At 49.1% G+C, this 18,169-nt stretch overlaps 1 long non-coding RNA gene across 4 annotated transcripts in view; it reads left to right on the top strand.

The window, feature by feature from the left end:
- LOC135185344 (uncharacterized) overlaps positions 1–18,169 on the top strand; it is a 106,228-nt gene that overhangs the window by 53,305 nt on the left and 34,754 nt on the right. The window contains exon 3 of one of the 4 annotated variants that reach the window (XR_010306458.1): positions 982–1,059. The exons of the other annotated variants lie outside the window; for them this stretch is intronic. This is a non-coding gene — a long non-coding RNA (uncharacterized LOC135185344). The remainder of the gene's footprint in view (positions 1–981; positions 1,060–18,169) is intronic. 4 annotated transcript variants of the gene reach the window in all.

Raw genomic sequence — 18,169 nt, 5'->3', positions numbered from 1 at the left:
AAAGATCAAAGCCAACCTGTGAATTGCCTGCAAATCACCTTGTGCCTCTCATGTCCTGGCAGTAGTGTCTAGAGGAGTGCTGGGTGGTCAAGGCTGGCTGAAATGATGGCAGCAGTGTCTAGAGGAGTGCTGGGTGGTCGAGGCTGGCTGAAATGATGGCAGCAGTGTCTAGAGGAGTGCTGGGTGGTCGAGGCTGGCTGAAATGATGGCAGCAGTGTCTAGAGGAGTGCTGGGTGGTCGAGGCTGGCTGAAATGATGGCAGCAGTGTCTAGAGGAGTGCTGGGTGGTCGAGGCTGGCTGAAATGATGGCAGCAGTGTCTAGAGGAGTGCTGGGTGGTCGAGGCTGGCTGAAAATGATGGTTCCCTTCCTCCCTCCCTTATGTTCTTTTCATAAGGACCACCTGAGATTTCTCTGAAGCCTAGGAGGTAGTTGAGAAGGTGCTGAGTTTGCCCAGCTTATTTCTGGAGCTCAGAGTTTTGTTTAACAATTCTCAGCAAAGCCCAGAACTCTCTTCTGTCTGTCTGAAGTGGGAAAGTTGTTAACCTTGAGTGAGCAGACTTTGCTTTCTGAGAAATGAATCAAAAGGCCATGTTTTGATGCACTAACCCCAGCGTGTGAGCAACGAGCTGTTTCCATGCCTGCCAAAGCCAAAACTGCGCAGCCATGGGAATAGGCAAAAAGCAAACCCAACCCTTGATAGGAACTGTTTAAGCCTGAAGGAAATAGTGGGAAAGGAGATGAGAGAGAGCCACCTGGGATGCCCCTGAAACAACTGGTTTTAAACCCCTTCCAGTACTACATGTTTTGTTTGTAAGGGAATTTATAGCTGAAGGAAAGATTGCATGGGTAATGTGTTTGGGCACTGTTTGTAACCCTCAGCCTGGGACCAAAGGCTCTCCTTACAAGCCAGAAATAGCACTTTGTTGCAGATAGCAGGAATTCTTGCTTCATGCACCAACTCTGCACTTTTGCCAGTGCAGGTCTCCAGTGAAGGAGTGCTGGCCTCTGGTTTTGCTGAGAAGAGGGAATAATGATCACAGGCAAACGTGCATGAAGAGGTACTGCAATGGGTCTGGGGAACTGCGTGGCCTTTGGGGAAGAAATGTGGCTGAGAGAAATCTGTGACTGATCAGGCTGGCTTAGAAAGGGTTTGGAAATGGTAGCCTCAGGTTTGTACTGCTGAGATGAAGCTTGCAATGCAGTTGGTTTCTGGATGCCTTCAGGATGACAGCATTTGTACTTCTGCAGCAGTGTGCGAGTTTGGACAGTGGCCAGGATGCTGTCTGCACGTATCCAACTAAAGTCCCAAATGCTTTCTGGAATAGGTTTTGCTCTCCCTCCACTCCTCAGCAACATCTGGCCAAGTAGGAATGGAGGAATCTTACAAGATGAACATCATAGGATCACAGGGTATCAGGGGTTGGAAGGGACCCAAAGAGATCATCAAGTCCAACTCTCCTGCCACAGCAGGACCATACAGTCTAGCTCAGGTCACACAGGAATGCATCCAAACAGGCCTTGAAAGTGTCCAGAGAAGGAGACCCTACAACCTCTCTGGGGAGCCTGCTCCAGTGCTCCCTCACTCTCGTTGTAAAGAAGCTTCTCCTCACGTTGAGGTGGAAGCTCCTGTGCTGCAGCTTCCATCCGTTGCTCCTTGTCCTATCACAGGGAGCAAGTGACCAGAGCCTGACCCCCACCTCCTGACCCCCAGCTCTCAGATAGTTACAGACATCTATCAAATCCCTTCTCAGTCTTCTCTTCTCCAGACTAAAAAGCCCCAGGTCCCTCAGCCTCTCCTCATCAGGCAGTGCTGGCCTCAGTAAAGACTGTTCCTAACCTGTTGTCAGCCACTCTCCCTAGTCATGAGACTGACTTGCAATGTTTCATCTTTGTTTTTAAGTGCTGGCCCTACTCTACCAGCCAGCAGAAAGGATGCTGTGAAGGCTGCTATCTGTCTTGGGTACCTTTTGAGGCCAGCCAAGATACCTTCTAGTGATGGGCTGACCCACTCATGTGCTGAACAGCTGCAGCAGCCTTTAGGCAGGGCTTTATTAGGGAAAAATTATCAGCTGGAAATATAATAAATGAAAATAAACCACAGTGTGGATTTCAAGTCTAATTTCATTGCAGCTGATATAACAGAAGTGCAGAATGGCTTGAGTTGGAAAGGGACATCAAAGATCATCTAGCTCTAATCCCCCTGTAATGGACAGGAACACAGAATCACAGAACCTTAGGGGTTGCAAAGGGACCTCCAGAAATCATCAAGTCCAAGCCCCCTGCCAAGCAGGATCCCCTAGGATAGTTTGCACAAGAATGCACCCAGGTGGATTTGGAAAGTCTCCAGAGAAGGAGACTCCACAACCTCTCTGGGCAGCCTGCTCCAGGGCTCTGTCACCCTCACTGTAAAGAAATTTCTCCTCATGTTGAGGTACATGCTACAGGCAACAAGCAGAGACCTAACTCTGCCTGCCTTCAAAGCCAGGAGGATTATCTCTAAATTAAATTTACCTGATTTATCACTTTAGGAAGAATGGTGAAGCAACCAGGAAAAGTAGAGAAGAGGAGAGGCAGGAGGACAGCCCAATATTGGGCTGCAGGGTTTTTCTCTCATTACTGGTAAAATGCACAATTCAAACCCACCAGAATGGAATTAGCACTGGACCCTCAAACCAAATTGTCTTGAAACACAGACCTGTTTAATACATTACTATCAAAATGCAATATCTTAGGACAGCAACCCATCTGTTATCGTGGAGGAATCAGATGGGAAAGTGCATTAGAAGTTGGAATTTGTCCCCACTGGGAGGACTGCACTGAGTCATGGTGATGTATGGGAACTGTGCAAAGGGAGGAGAGAAAAATACTGTCCCTGTGATTTATGTATTGCACAATCACCACCACTTGCCACAGCATTTCTATCCTGCTGGCTGCAGACCACAATGAAGAGAGGTTCCCTCTGGCTCTTTTGCATTCTGGTTATACTGGAGTTTTAGTGGTGGAGGAGCTCTGTTAAGATGGTAGAAACATGTCTTAAGAGCAAGGAGACACTGATACAAAGGGCTAAGGCTAAAAGAAGCTGACCTAAGAAATAGCAGATTTGATACATTTTGTTCACTTGATGTGGCTAAAATGTGTAGAGCTGGTACATGGAAGGATGATTTGGTTAAGCAGCTCATGCATGTTGCTTCTTCACAGTCAGCTTTCATGGCATTGCACAGAATGCATCATGCAAAAGTAAATCCATGGATAACTATCAGGAGACTTGAGCTGTGCAAGAAAAGGCTGCTTTGGAAACACTGCTGGGCCTGCAGGCAGGCTCAGCCCATGGGTTCATAGAGAGCTAGAGTCACATCTATGCCTGTCTAGCTAAAATAAGAGCTAAACCCAGGACTGTTGGGCAAAACTGGTTTGCAGTAATGACAAATTCATAAGCTGTGGAAAGCCTGAAAATGCTTTATCCTTTGCTCCCTGCATGGTGCTGAATAGTGGCAAAGCAGAGAGAGAATTTCTTCTCACTGCCTCTGGCCCCTGAAGCACGATGGTGATTATGCTTTTCCATTCTGCAACTGTGCTCACAACAGAACTCCCCCTGTCTGTCCTCCTGCCATCCCCTGTTATCACTTTCCTCTGCTGCTTAGTCATAGAGGCAGTTTGCTTTCAGCCAGCTCTGTGCCTCTGGTTTAACTTGGAGGATTCTTAAGTAGCAGCTACAGCTAAGACACATCTTGAATGTGTACCCCATGCACTTTAAAATGGGACTGATTCAAACTGTTTTGTTATCCCTGGGAAACCTGAGTACTTCTCAGAAAGAGCTATGGAATGGTTTCCCCTTGTTAACTGCTGGGATCTTCCTCAGCATCCTCTCATCATTCATGTGTATTATCTGTTCCTACAACTACCCAGGTGGCATATTGAAGAACACTTGTCAGAAAATGTAGCATTGTCCTTTTATCAGCAATAAATGAAATTTACCTCATTACCCAATCACTCTTCCTGAAATTAGTATAGATCCAGGCAAAGAGGAATCAAAGATGATGTATCCTCTGCATTTGTGGCATTAGCATTCATCATCTTTCCTTGGATTTTGCCATCTCTTTTCAATACCCTTCCCTTCAGGTTTTTAAAGGTGAGTAAAGACCATTCTGGTTTAGTTCCTTGCTGGTTAGCACATGGCTCAGCCTCACATCCATATAGTAGGTCTGAAAATGTGATGGGAAGCTGCTCCAAGGAGACGCCTCATTAAATTGATGTTGGCAAAGCTTTATCACCTTCTCAGGAGCTCTGTGGGGAAGAAGGTTGGGATTTTCCTCACATAATTTCATCTCTGAGCCAGTTCACCACATTTGAGTATGTTCCTGGGTCCATGCAAACAGGCATTTTCACAGGTAGCCAGGATGACTTCCCCCCTAATGTGTCTTTCTCTCTTTCTACTGCTGAGGGAGCCTGGATGACAAGCCTAGGCTACATACTTCAGTTTTTGATGTTTAAAATGAGATTAATTCTATCCTACAATTCCTTCAAAGCTATTTACTTGACTTTTCTTCCCTGGCTGCCTCTGGCAAGAGAATGTTTCAGATCAGTTCTCCACTGCACAAAGAGATTCTCACTCAATTCCTTTGAGGCTTGACCTTTCCCAAGCTTTTTCATCTATGCCACCTGCTTCCCACATTTGACATCACCCTAAATAGTTTTGTACCATCTCATGAATTCTCTTTGGAGTTACATTTTACCTCAGTCACCTCTGAGTCTTCTCTCTCCCAACAAATAGAGGTCATGTTCACCCAGCACTTCATTGAGAGATGCCAAGCTGCTGAATCAGGCTCCTATTACCCAAACTCCCTCCTCACAGCAACGTCTTCAGGGCCAAGTTATTGCTTGTGCAGAGTGTGAGAGTAAGGACACAAAGAATCTCTTTTTCCTTGGCTGAGGTGTTTGTGCAGGAAGAGCCTTGGTGGAGCTGAGTGCCTGCTGAAAGCAGAACAGCAGCTCCATGATGGGGGTTTATGCCAGGATGGATATACTGAGAAGTTCTGGCAAAATGGAATGGATTTAATTTCTCTCTCTTTTCAGAAATAGAAAGTTTTAGGAACCTCAGGTGTGTTAGAAAGCAGCTTGGATAGTTGGAGAGAAGCCTTCAGGCCACATAAATGGATTTTCCTCTTCTTTACTTCTTTTCCTATCCAATTACCCTGGAATTCACTTTCCTAATCCCAGGGCTGGTTCTTTACCTTGGAGAGCAGAATGCTGTGGAGGGAAAGCCCAGGAGAGCACAGGATGGTTCTACATTACCTGAATGGCCCTGGGAGAGTAGCTGCAGTACAGCCTGTCCAGATGGATCTGGTTTGGCATGCTTCTCCAGACCCATGTATTTGCAGAAAGTGAAGAATCTTGATCATGATCTCAGTTTACTGCTCACTGAAGTGTAGTCCTGTGCCTTAAGGTGCTCTCAGGAGCTTTTAGCTTTGGTGCACACCAAGCCTTGGGACAGCAGTGTAAGGAAAGCTGGCACGAAAGAGGTAAGAGAGACAGCAGGAAAGGGACAGATAAAGACAATGAGAAGCAGAGAAGCTCATTGGCATGCTGGGCTTGCTCAGGTGTACACAGAGAAATTAGTCTTCCTTCTGACATGAGAACTGAGGTAGGTCTGTTCTGGGCCCCTCCAGCTTGTCCTTTCACTGTTCTAGCCTGTTCCTGAGACCGCTGGGCTGAGGTCTGCAGCACAGCCACCTCACTAGCTCTGTCTTTGCTGCTGGAGGAATCTGCTAGAGTTGGTGATCTTCACACTGAGAGGAAAAATATCCACTGTAAACCTCACCCAGAACATTCAGTGATCTGGAAGAACAACTTCCAGGAAGCAGGTGCACTAATGATTTATCACAAGGCAGTTTTTGACCCCTGCCAGGGCTTTACTAAACACCTTCTTTCTTTATGGCCAGCTGTGCATAGCACAGGTTGCTCACAAAGCAGTGATATACATTTTCCCCATCTTGCTCTCCACTACCTGAGCCACAGTGAGAGGGTTTCAGTCTTTGAAATGTGTTGGAGAAAGCTTGAGAGGAAAGGAAGGAAATACATGGTTAGAAAGACGGTTGGCTCCTCTGGAGCAGCATGAGCCAGGCAGCTGATGCAGCTATAGATTCTGATGGTCCCTCCCCAGTAATGGCTTTGTATGTAGGCTAGCTCTGGCTAGTTCTCATAGGAGGAGGTAAAATACAATTGCCTTTTACTGGGGGAGCCATTAGCTGCTTCTCTTCTCCAGGAAGTCCTTGTAACCATCACATTGAAAGCCAATGCCTCAGGTTCAACCCACCACACTTTGCCCCTGAAGCATCTACGTGAGCCTCCGAGCCACTTCCTCTTTCAGTACAGAGCGTGGAAGCAGCACCTGCACAGGGTTGAGCCCTCGGTGGAGTGAATCATCCTTTGCAGACATCTCTCTGCCCTAGCCAGAGCCCAGGGTGACTAGTTCCTACTTCTCAATTCAGCATCCCGGGTCAGTGCCTCCAGCCCTGCGGTGGGAAAGCTCTGTCTGGTCTCCCAGTTCAAGTGACGGTGTTGAATGAAGCCTGTGGGCTTCCCAGCTTTTTGACTCCCATCATTCCCACCTCAAGAGAGCAGCCAGGAGGAAAGGGACCTGGGGGTACTGATAGATAGTAAGCTGAAGATGAGCCAGCAGTGTGCCCAGGTGGCCAAGAGAGCCAATGGCATCCTGGCCTGCATCAGGAACAGTGTGGCCAGTAGGACAAAGGAGGTTATTCTTCCCCTGTACTCAGCACTGGTCAGGCCACACCTTGAGTGCTGTGTCCAGTTCTGGGCTCCTCAATTCAAGAAAGATGTTGAGGTGCTGGAACATGTCCAGAGAAGGGCAAGAAAGCTGGTGAGGGGCCTGGAGCACAAATCCTATGAGGAGAGGTTGAGGGAGCTGGGCCTGTTTAGCCTGGAGAAGAGGAGGCTCAGGGGTGATCTTATTACTGACTACAACTACCTGAAGGGACATTGTAGCCAGGTGGGGGGTGACCTCTTCTCCCAGGCAACCAGCAATAGAACAAGGGGACACAGTCTCAAGTTGTGCCAGGGTAGGTATAGGCTGGATGTTAGGAGGAAGAAGTTCTTCACAGAGAGAGTGATTGGCATTGGAATGGGCTGCCCAGGGAGGTGGTGGAGTCGCTGCCCATGGGGGTCTTCAAGAAGAGACTGGATGAGGCACTTAGTGCCATGGTCTAGTTGATTGGTTAGGGCTGGGTGCTAGGTTGGACTGGATGATCTTGGAGGTCTCTTCCAACCTGACTGATTCTATGATTCTAAGTGGGAGGTGTCCCTTGTCCTGGGTTATCAGTACCCTCCGTACTCCAAAGGCTTTAACTTCACAGCTGAAAAGTATGGGAACACCAGATTTCTGTCTAAAGGAAAGCTTTCAGTCTGACAGGTACTTGTGAGGGAACAAAGCAAGTGAAGGGCCTGGGATGGGGCTGATTTGCAATGGGTTTTGTGGGTGTCGTTTTCTCTGCTTGCAGGTTCTAAGCTTTATTTGCTCTGGGAGAACACCACCCTGTGTGTTTCAGCATGACATTTCCAATTCTCCTCATGCAAATTGGCCCAGAGGCGACCCAGGGACAGCAGACCATGAACTTATAAGGGCTGGCAGAGGGACCATACAGTGAGGTCAATATGGGGGTGTGATTTCTCCTCCCTGCAAGAAGGGCACAGCTGCTGTGGAGGGATGCTCTGGAGAGCTGATGCAGGATTATTTTCCTTCAGTTGCCCTTTTCCTCAGCAACATCAAATGAGCATTTTAGGGTTATGATGTCCAGTTACAAGCCTTGAGGCATTTTTTTTCCCCACTGAATGATGCTATTTAGTTTGTTTGGCTATTTTTAAGAGAAGTTGTCAGGGTATATATTGTTCTTCTGCTCTTCTTCCCCAGATTCAAAAATCATCTGATACATTTTCATGTAAAAGAAGAAAGGAAAAGTCATTGCAGAGCAAGGTTGGACTGTCTGACTAGAAACAAAATAGTTTGAAGGAAGTGAAAATGAGAGTCTGGAATGGGGATAGATTTTCCTTTTTTTTTTTAAGTTCACCATGGAGTTTTTCCTGAAGTCCCCATGGCAATTATAGAATCAAGAAGGCTGGAAGAGACCTCCAAGATCATCCAGTCCAACCTAGCACCCAGCCCTGCCCAACCAGACCATGGCACTAAGTGTCCAATCCAGGCTTGGCTTCAACACCTCCAGGCATGGTGACTCCACCACCTCCCTGGGCAGCCCATTCCAATGCCAATCACTCTCTCTGACAACAGCTTCCTCCTAACATCCAGCCTAGATCTGCCCAAGCACATTTTGAGCCTTTGTCCCCTTGTGCTGTTGCTGGTTGCCTGGCAGAAGAGCCCAACCCCACCTGGCTACAGCCTCCCTTCAGGTAGTTGTAGACAGCAATGAGGTCTGCCCTGAGCCTCCTCTTCTGCAGGCTGCACACCCCCAGCTCCCTCAGCCTCTCCTCACAGGGCTGTGCTCCAGGCCCCTCACCAGCTTCATTGCCCTTCTCTGGACACCTTCCAGCACCTCAACATCTCTCTTGAATTGTGAGGCCCAGAACCGGACACAGCACTCAAGGTGTAGCCTGACCAGTGCTGAGTACAGGGGCAGAATAACCTCCCTTGTCCTACTGGCCACACTGTTCCTGATCCAGGCCAGGATGCTATTGGGTCTCCTGGCTACCTGGGCACACTGCTGGCTTGTGTTCAGCTACTCTCTACCAGCACCCCCCAGTTCCTTTCTTCCTGGCTCCTCTGCAGCCACTCCATCCCTAGCCTGTAGCACTGCTTGGGGTTGTTGTGGCCAGAGTGTAGAACCCTGCACTTGGCCTTGTTCAATCTCATCCCATTGGTGATGTGAGGATGGGGAAAAAAAAGGTGGAAAATAGGAGTGCTGATGCAATGATATCAGGCACTGTAGAACCTGATGGGTGGCTGTGGTTGTGTTATGAAACCCAAAGCCCTGCTGTGGCTGCGTGGTGCAGCGTAAGGTGAGGCACTGCAACTGCCTGAAGAGACGCAGATGCTGCTTTTGCTAACGCCTTGCTGGAAGGCAAATGATACTGCAAGAGCTGGCACTGCTCTTGTGTTGGGCTAGATAATGGCACTGATTTATCAGGAAGGAGTTTCATGCAGCAGGCCACTGTAGGCAGACAGTTGCTTGCGATTTGCTCCTTGTGCCAAACTTGCTTGGAGTTTTATTTTTAAATATCCTGGGTGGCCTTTTCCCTGCCTCTCTCCCTCTCCTGTGCTGAGCAGCACTAAATGCTGTTTGCCACGGAGGGCATTTAAACTAATTTCTCCAAAGTGCTGATGAAGCAGGACACACTTTTATTGCTGTCACAATATCTCTCCAACTTGCTGCCTTGATTGCGTTTGTAAAACACCGACCTTAATAAGCTCAAGCCCCAAGGAACGGATGGTGCAGACTGTAGCCCCTGAATGACAGCCCATCTGCTGGTGTGTCTTGCAGGCCAAAATGACTTCATTACAAGGCAGCACTAAGCTGAGTGCAGAGGCTGGCAGGAGAGCTCTACTTTGCTGTAGCTACCGCCGTGCTCTTGCCCTGTTTGATCCCGTGGTGCGTGCCAAGGTAATTGGCACGCAAGTTGCCTTCCTCCTGCTGGGAGCCTCTTTCATTACCCAGCATGTTTCCTGCAGGCAGGGGAACGTGCACCTTGCATGTCAGCATATTTACACGCTGGTGTAAGGCAGGGCTGGACAGCTGCCTCCTGACAGCTAAAAGTGCTAGCCAGAGAAGATGGGTGCGGGGCATGGTGAACCAGTACAGGCTGGGAGGTGATCTGCTCCTGTGGAGAGGGACCTGGGGGTGCTGGTGGATAACAAGTTGACCATGGCACTGCAATGTGCCCTTGTGGCCAAGAAGGCCAATGGGATCCTGGGGTGTATTAGGAGTAGTGTGTCCAGCAGATCAAGGGAGGTTCTCCTCTCCCTCTACTCTGCCCTGCTGAGACCTCATCTTGAATATTGTGTTCAGTTTTGGGCTCCCCAGTTGAAGAGAGACAGGGATCTGCTGGAGAGGGTCCAGCAGAGGGCTATGAGGATGATTAGGGGACAGGAGGGCATGGCTGATGAGGAGAGGCTGAGGGACCTGGGGCTGCTTAGTCTGGAGAAGAGAAGACTGAGAGGGGATTTGATAAATGTTTCTAAGTATCTGAAGGCTGCCAGGATGGGGAGGACAGGCTCTGCTCATTGCTCCCTGGGATAGGACAAGGAACAATGGGTGTAAGTTGTAGCAAAAGAGTTTCTGCCTCAACACAAGGGGGAATTTCGTGACTGGAAGGGTCCCAGAGCACTGACACAGGCTGCCCAGAGAGGTTGTGGAGTCTCCTTCTCTGGAGCCTTTCAAGGCCTGTCTGGATGTGTTCCTGTGTGATGCCTTCATGTGCCTTGTTGTGTGAAGTGCTTTGAGATGCCTCTAGATGTTACAAATCTGCTCTGGTGTGACTCATTTTCCCCTCTTGTGCTACTTGCAGCAGTAGCTGTCAGGGTAATGTGTTGTGCATGTGCCAGCAATCCCCAGCCTTTGTCTGGAGGAGAAAGAGCAGTGGCTGGCACATCTGAACTCTCCCCATCCTCCCCAGAGCTCAACTGGTGCACTGTTTCCATTCTTATCTGGCCAAGGAAGCACAGGATCAGTGGTTTTGACTTGTCAGTATTCTCTTCCAGCTTCTTTTTTTTTTATCCTGTTCATTCTTATTACTCTCCTCAGTGTATTTGTTTTATTTTTACTTCTCTCATTTCCACTTCTGCTCCTTTGTGGCACAACCTTTCCACATCTGTAAGTTCATGGCCCTTGTTCCATGTGTTTGATACAGCTTCAAGTAGCTTCCTAGTTTCTTTTCCCTCTTCATTCCCTCCAGAATGGGTATCATTCAGTCAGGTCACCATTTTTTATTTCTCCTAGGGATTCCAGCTTCACTTTTCTATCCTGTCATTGTAGCTAAGGTCACTCAGCCCCAGATTAACTTGCTGCATCCCTGTCACAGCTTCTGTGTGTGTCTTTGTAATGATCCTTTGTCAGACTCCTACCAGCAGCTAAATGCATTTTCAGATATTCTTCCTAACTCTCTGCTGTTGCTGAAGCTTTGTTGGTGAATTCAGCTTCATGCCCTGCATCTTTAAGCAAGAAGAGCAGGGACATCCTCATCCTTATCACTGACAGCAGGGAAATGTCTTGGTGAGAAAAAGGGATGGGAATTAGGCATTGATTCCTCCAGTGTCAGTGCCATGATGGTAAGAGAGCCCCTACAGCTGCACTGGAAGGAGGTAAGGGCCACAGCAGATGACTGCCTACTGTATTTTCATTTGCAGCCTTTGCCTCTTTGTCCTGTTTGAGCACCACTGAAAAGAGCTTGGTGCTATCACATTTACTTCCTCCATCAGGTATTGCCACACATCCTATCTACCAGCACCCCCAGCTCCCTCTCTGCCTGGCTGCTCTCAGCCACTCTGTCCCCAGCCTGTAGTGCTGCTTGGGGTTGTTGTGGCCAAAGTGTAGAACCCTGCACTTAGCCTTGTTCAATCTCATCCCATTAGCCTCTGCCCACCCATCCAGCCTGGCCAGGTCCCTCTGCAGGGCTCTCCTATCCTCCAACAGCTCCACAGCTGCTCCTATCTTGGTATCATCTGCAAACTTCCTGATGCTGGACATCTTTCCATTTAATTTGTCACTAATGCTTCTTCTGACCTCTGAAGCAATTTCTGTTTGTGTTAGAGTGCTCAAGTTTGCACTGAGTATTACCAGATTGCATTTTGATGCAGAATGGGTGAAAGCTGAAGGGCCAAGGCAATTCTCTTCCTCCTCATCTTCCAGAATAAGCACTGCAGTTGTAAGCTCCAGAAACACCTGTGAATGAAAGAATGTTCTTGAATTCTTGGCTGGCTTCCAGCCTTTATCTGTGGGGAGGATAATCCTCCTGTGAAGGAAGGATGGAAGGCTGTGCATATAGAGGTGACATTAAACCCAGCTATCCTTCCACTCACATTTGTTCCTAATCCACAGTGTATGTTTTGAAGGCTGAAAGGCCCAGGGTGAATTTCTTCTTGGGGAAATGAACCCTGTACAATATGGTTTCCTGGGCTCTTGAGATGGGCATATCTTCCTCAAAGGTTTTGAATCATTGATGGGTATTTGTTTCCAGCTTTAACTGCTCCTGTCATGCCAGCCTCGGTTTTTTTTTTGCCCAGGTGAGCTCTCTCTTGTGGCAGGAGGGTGTTAGACACATTCACATCGGAACCAGATGCCTCAGCACAGCTGAGAGTCCCCAGGGCATGGTTGGGAACAACCTGGATGCTCTGCACAGCGATTGGATCCTAGGGGAGTTTGCCTCTAAAGCAGCAAAGAGAGCTTCCCAAGCTCCTTCAGAGAGCATTCTGTTCATGCAGATTTCCATGCTGAGCATGGCAATTGTTTCCTCTCTTCCAGCCTCTTCTGCAATCCCTTCTCTCTCCTGGTGTTATTGCTAAGTGGCTGTGCAGCAGATCTGGAAAAAAAACTGCCCAATTTCTCTCCCAGTCCTGTTCAATCTCTTTATTGATGATCTGGAGCAGGGGATTGAGTTCAGCATCAGTAAGTTTGCAGATGACACCAAACTTAGGAGCAGGTGTGGAGCTGTTGAAGGGTAGGATAGCCTTATGGAGGGACCTGGCCAGGCTGGATGGGTGGGCAGAGGCCAATGGATGAAATTGAACATGGCCAAGTGCAGGGTTCTGCACTTTGGCCACAGCAACCTCATGCAGCACTACAGGCTGGGGACAGAGTGGCTGAGAGCAGCCAGGCATAAAGGGACCTGGGGGTGCTGGTAGAGAGTAGCTGAAGATGAGCCAGCAGTGTGCCCAGGTGGCCAAGAGAGCCAATGGCATCCTGGCCTGGATCAGGAGCAGTGTGACCAGTAGGACAAGGGAGATTCTTCTGCCCCTGTGCTCAGCACTGGTCAGGCCATGCCTTGGGTGCTGTGTCCAGTTCTGGGCTCCTCAATTCAAGAGAGATGTTGAGGTGCTGGAAGGTGTCCACAGGAGGGCACCAAAGCTGGTGAGGGGCCTGGAGCACAGCCCTGTGAGGAGAGGCTGAGGGAGCTGGGGGTGTGCAGCCTGCAGAAGAGGAGGCTCAGGGCAGAGCTCATTGCTGTCTGCAGCTACCTGAAGGGAGGCTGTAGCCAGGTGGGGTTGGGCTCTTCTGCCAGGCAACCAGCAACAGAACAAGGGGACACAGTCTCAAGCTGTGCCAGGGGGGGTCTAGGCTGGATGTCAGGAGAAAGTTGTTGCCAGAGAGAGTGATTGGCATTGGAATGAGCTGCCCAGGGAGGTGGTGGAGTCACCATCCCTGGAGGTGTTGAAGCCAAGCCTGGCTGAGGCACTTAGTGCCATGGTCTGGTTGATTGTCTAGGGCTGGGTGCTAGGTTGGCCTGGATGAGCTTGGAGATCTCTTCCAACCTGCTTGATTCTATGATTAATTTTGTGCCTGTGGCAGTCCTCAGATGCTCTCACTCTGCCTTGTCCCAGCAGCCTCAGCAAATCTCTGTGTTGTTCTCAAATGAAAAAATCCCACCCAGCAATGTAAGGTTTCCTTTTCCCATGGAGGGGCAGCAGTAGGTGGATTACACTCTGAAAATCCCCTGGCAGTTCTTGGAAAATAGGATTTAGATCTTTGTACAAAGGCAACTTTTATTAAGCAAACTGCTCTCCAGTTGGCTCCCTGGAGTGCTGAGCTATGTGAATTTAGGAAGCTTTTAGCCAGGAAATTGGAGGGATGTGGTTATCAGTCACAGATTTAAACCCCCTGCCAGTGGCCCCAGGGATGATGCTTTGATACAGATGCAAGAAAAAAAGAACCCATGTGTGGTCAAAGCAACGAGGAGAAGAGATTGGCTACCTGGTGACAATGTTGCTATTTAAAATCAAAAGGGAAGGTCCCACTTTATTGTGAATTTATTGGGTGATTAACCAAGAGACTCTGAAGCCTTTAAACATGACAGCTCTCTGGATTTACCTCTCTGGCTGTTTTGTTTGCAGTGATTGCCTTCCAAAATTTGGAGAAGCAAAGTCATGTTTAAGAATGAAGCAGGACACGTCCTCCTTTCTGAGGACAGAAGTGGAGGGAGTATGGCCAACAGCTTGTGAAAAACCTGTGTGTGCAGGCAGAGGTGTTGTGTATTATAGGACAAATCCTTGTGGCTGAGTTAGAATCATAGCATGGTTTCAGCTGGAAAAGACCTGTAAGATAATCAAGTCCAACTATCATCCTAAGGCACACAAGAAGGCCAATGGCATCCTGGCTTGTATTAAAAATGCTGTGGCCAGCAGGTGTAGGGAGGAGATTGTCCTCTTGGACTCGGCTTTGGTGAGGCCACACCTTGAGTATGGTGTTCAGTTTTGGGCACCACAGTACAAGAGAGATGGGGAGGTGTTGGAGAGGGTCCAGAGGAGGGCAACAAACCTAGAGAAGAGCCTGGAGGGTAAATCGTGTGAGGAGTGACTGAGGGAGCTGGGGATGGTTAGTTTAAGGAAGAGGAGGCTGAGGGGAGACCTCCTTGCTGTATGCAGCTACCTGTAGGGAAGGTGTGGAGAGACTGCTGCTGATCTCTTCTCATAGGTAATTTGAGACAGAACAAGGGGGAAGGGCCTCAAGCTGAGGCTGGGGAGATTTAGATTGGACATTAGGAAGAAGTTTTTTCCTGGAGAGAGTGGTCAGGGACTGGAATGAGCTGCCAGGGAGGTGGTGGAGTCACCCACCCTGGATGTGTTTCAGGGTGGTTTGGATGTGGTGCTTGGGGCTATGGTTTAAGGTGAATCTTGTAGAGCAGGGTTCTAGGTTGGGCTTGGTGATCCTGAAGGCCTTTACCAACCTGCATGTTTCTGTGACTATAAACCATGTCCTGAAGTGCCACATCCAAGTGTTTCTTGAACACTTCCAGGGACAAAGATGCCACCACCTCCCTGGGCAGTCTCTTCCCATGCCTGACCACCTTGGTGCTCATTGTTGCTCCATGGGAAGACCTTGCAAATGTGGCTTTCAGGATTAGGCTGGACTGATTGTACTCCTAAGGGTGATGTAGAAAGCCTTTAAGTTGTTGCCTGCTGCCAGCTGCCAATAGCTTCAGTGGCCTAGCTGAAGACCTGACAACTCTGGAATAGGGCACCAGGCTTGACCCCTTTTTGTGTGATGTTTACTTGCCTGTGGTAGCTATGGAGATGATGGCTTTGAGAGCTACTGTGGTGACATAAATCAGAGGTTCTCTTTTATTGTTCTGTTTCTCTAATGCAGCTGTTTGCTGCTTGCAAAGCTGAGTGGCCCTGGAAAACTTTGAATGTCATAAGACTGAAGCACTGGAGCACGAGTCTGAGCTCAGGGAAATAATCATAGAATCAAACAGGTTGGAAGAGATCTCCAGGATACTCCAGGCCAACCTAGCACCCAGCCCTGTCCAATCAACCAGACCATGGCACTAAGTGCCTCAGCCAGGCTTTGCTTCAACACCTCCAGGGACAGTGACTCCACCACCTCCCTGGGCAGCCTAATCCAATGCCAATCACTCTCTCTCTCTGAACAACTACCTCCTAATATCCAGCCTATAAGCTGTAGTTGAAGGAATAAAGTGGGTCCTTCTTCCTGAGTATTACTTTCTTTTCCCCCTCTTTTCATTCCCCTGGTGGTATCTGTTTCTCTCTGTCCTTCTCCAGAGGGAAGGGCACTGTGGAGAGATGGGTGACCACTGATGTTTCTGCTCAACAGTGCTGTATATGGGGCTGGTGAGGACTAGAGGATGACTCTGAAGCCTCAGCAGCCTTGCAGTCACCTCCCATCTGTGTAATTGCAGCAGACAGGGACCAAATGGGTCATAAACGTGACCCCAAGCTGCAGGGGAAGTGCACCCTGTGATGTACCCTGAAGGGCATGTTCTTGGATCATCTGGCTGGGGAGACTTGTTGGGCACAGTAGCACAACAGCTTATGCAGACAAACTTGTGCCTGGCTGCTGAGAACTGCCCTTAGGTCCTGCGGCTTGGGCACAGCCAGTGACACTCCTGTCTCCTCTCATCCCAGTGCAGAGATGAGGATCAGCACAGCTGGGTGGGACACAGCCTGTGCTTGCTATGCTGGACCCTACTTTACAGCCCCACCTCAGCTTCCCCAGCCCAGTCCTGCTCACAGATGCTAACTGTATGGGGGTTATGTATGAAAGAGTTGGGGCTGTGCAGTCTGGAGAAGAGGGGGCTCCAAAGTGACCTTCTTGTGGCCTTCCAGGATCTAAAGAGGGCCTACAAAAAAGCTGGGGAGAGACTTTTTAGGCTCTCAGGGAGTGACAGGATTAAGGGGAATGGAGCAAAGCTGGAAGTGGGGAGAGTCAGCCTGGAGGTGAGGAGGGAGTTGTTCAGCATGAGAGTGGTGAGAACCTGGAATGGGTGGTGAAACAGGGAGGTGGTTGAGGTCCCATCCCTGGAGGTCTTTAAGGCCAGGCTGGGTGAGGCTGAGCAGCCTGATCTAGGGCAGGGTGTCCCTGGACACGGCAGTGGGATTGGAACTGGCTGATCCTTGTGGTCCCTTCCAACCCTGACTATGAGGTGCAGTGAGGTGGTTGCCCCCAGTGCAGAGAAGATGGTTAGCAGGGGATTTTTGGGTTAATGAGACCTTTCAGAAACAAAGCTGTCTTATCAAAGGCAATACCCTCCCTCCCTGCTTTCCCTTCCCCCAATGCTCCCCTTTTCCACTTCCAGGTTCTTCTGGAAAGACATTTATCATTTCTCCAGCTTTAATGGTAGATTTTTTTTTTCCCCCTCACTTGCTCTCCTGTTTTATCTTGCCCAAGGGGTCTGTGCTACCTTTTATTAGCTGACACTTCACTTCTGCAGATGGAAATGACACTAATGGAATGTGGCTGAGGCTTTATCACAGAAATGCTGTTCGTCCTACACAAGCAAGCCTCCAAATAATCCCACAGGAAAGGAATAAACCTTGAGAAGGCAGGTGCAGGAGCTGCAGATGAAAATGAAACAGGAGGAGGGACTGATGGATTAAGGAAGGAGAAAGGAATAGGGAAGAGGGAAAAGCAGGCTGCTGGGTTAAGGAAGGAGAAAGGAATAGGGGAGAGGGAAAAGCAGGCTGCTGGGTTAAGGAAGGAGGAAGAAAGAGGGAAGAGGGAAAAGCAGGCTGCTGGGTTAAGGAAGGAGAAAGGAATAGGGGAGAGGGAAAAGCAGGCTGCTGGGTTAAGGAAGGAGAAAGGAATAGGGGAGAGGGAAAAGCAGGCTGTTGGGTTAAGGAAGGAGAAAGGAATAGGGGAGAGGGAAAATCAGGCTGCTGGGTTAAGGAAGGAGAAAGGAATAGGGGAGAGGGAAAAGCAGGTTGTTGGGTTAAGGAAGGAGAAAGAAACAGGAAAGAGGGAAAAGCAGGCTGCTGGGTTAAGGAAGGAGAAAGAAACAGGGAAGAGGGAAAAGCAGGCTGCTGTGTTAAGGGAGGAGAAAGGAAGAGGGAAAACCAGGCTGCTGGTTAAGGAAGGAGAAAGAAACAGAGAAGAGGGAAAATCAGGCTGCTGTGTTAAGGAAGGAGAAAGAAAGAGGGAAGACCAGGCTAGGGCATATTCCTCTGCTGCATTTTATGTCCAGGTTGCTGGCAGAAGTTTCCGGGTGAGACTGGCAGCAGCACTGCTGTCATTGCCCCAGGCTTCTTGCCCAATAGCTGTGCCAGTCAAACAGCTGCGAAGGAAGGTAGGTGCTGCTCTAGAAGCTGTAGTGAGTATGGCTTTCCAGCCACAGGAATGCCTCACCAAACATGATTGTGCTAACCCAAGCTGACAGGCACAGGTCTTTTTAGTTTCCCTGAGCAGGAAAACCCACTCGTGACGTACTGAGAGGTAAACCTCACTGTATCCCTGTGCTCTGGCCTCTTGTCTTCCTGAATTTCAGGGGGACTGGAGCATTCCTCTGCATTGTGAGAAGGAGATGTTAATACTTGCAAAGGACTGCTGAGGAGCCACTCTAGAATCTTGTCCCTTGGCTGCTGTCAGCTCTAAATCCCAGGGCATAACACGAACCAAATGGTTGCAGAGATAAAGTGCTAGAAGAGAGTCAGAGAATAAGCATCTGGGAAAGGAGGAGTGCAGCTGGCTGGGAAGT

The sequence above is a fragment of the Pogoniulus pusillus genome, chromosome 22 (assembly GCF_015220805.1).
Source record: "Pogoniulus pusillus isolate bPogPus1 chromosome 22, bPogPus1.pri, whole genome shotgun sequence".
NCBI lineage: Eukaryota > Metazoa > Chordata > Aves > Piciformes > Lybiidae > Pogoniulus > Pogoniulus pusillus.
The sequence above is the reverse complement of the archived record's forward strand: the minus strand, read 5'-3'. Positions and strand labels throughout refer to the sequence as shown.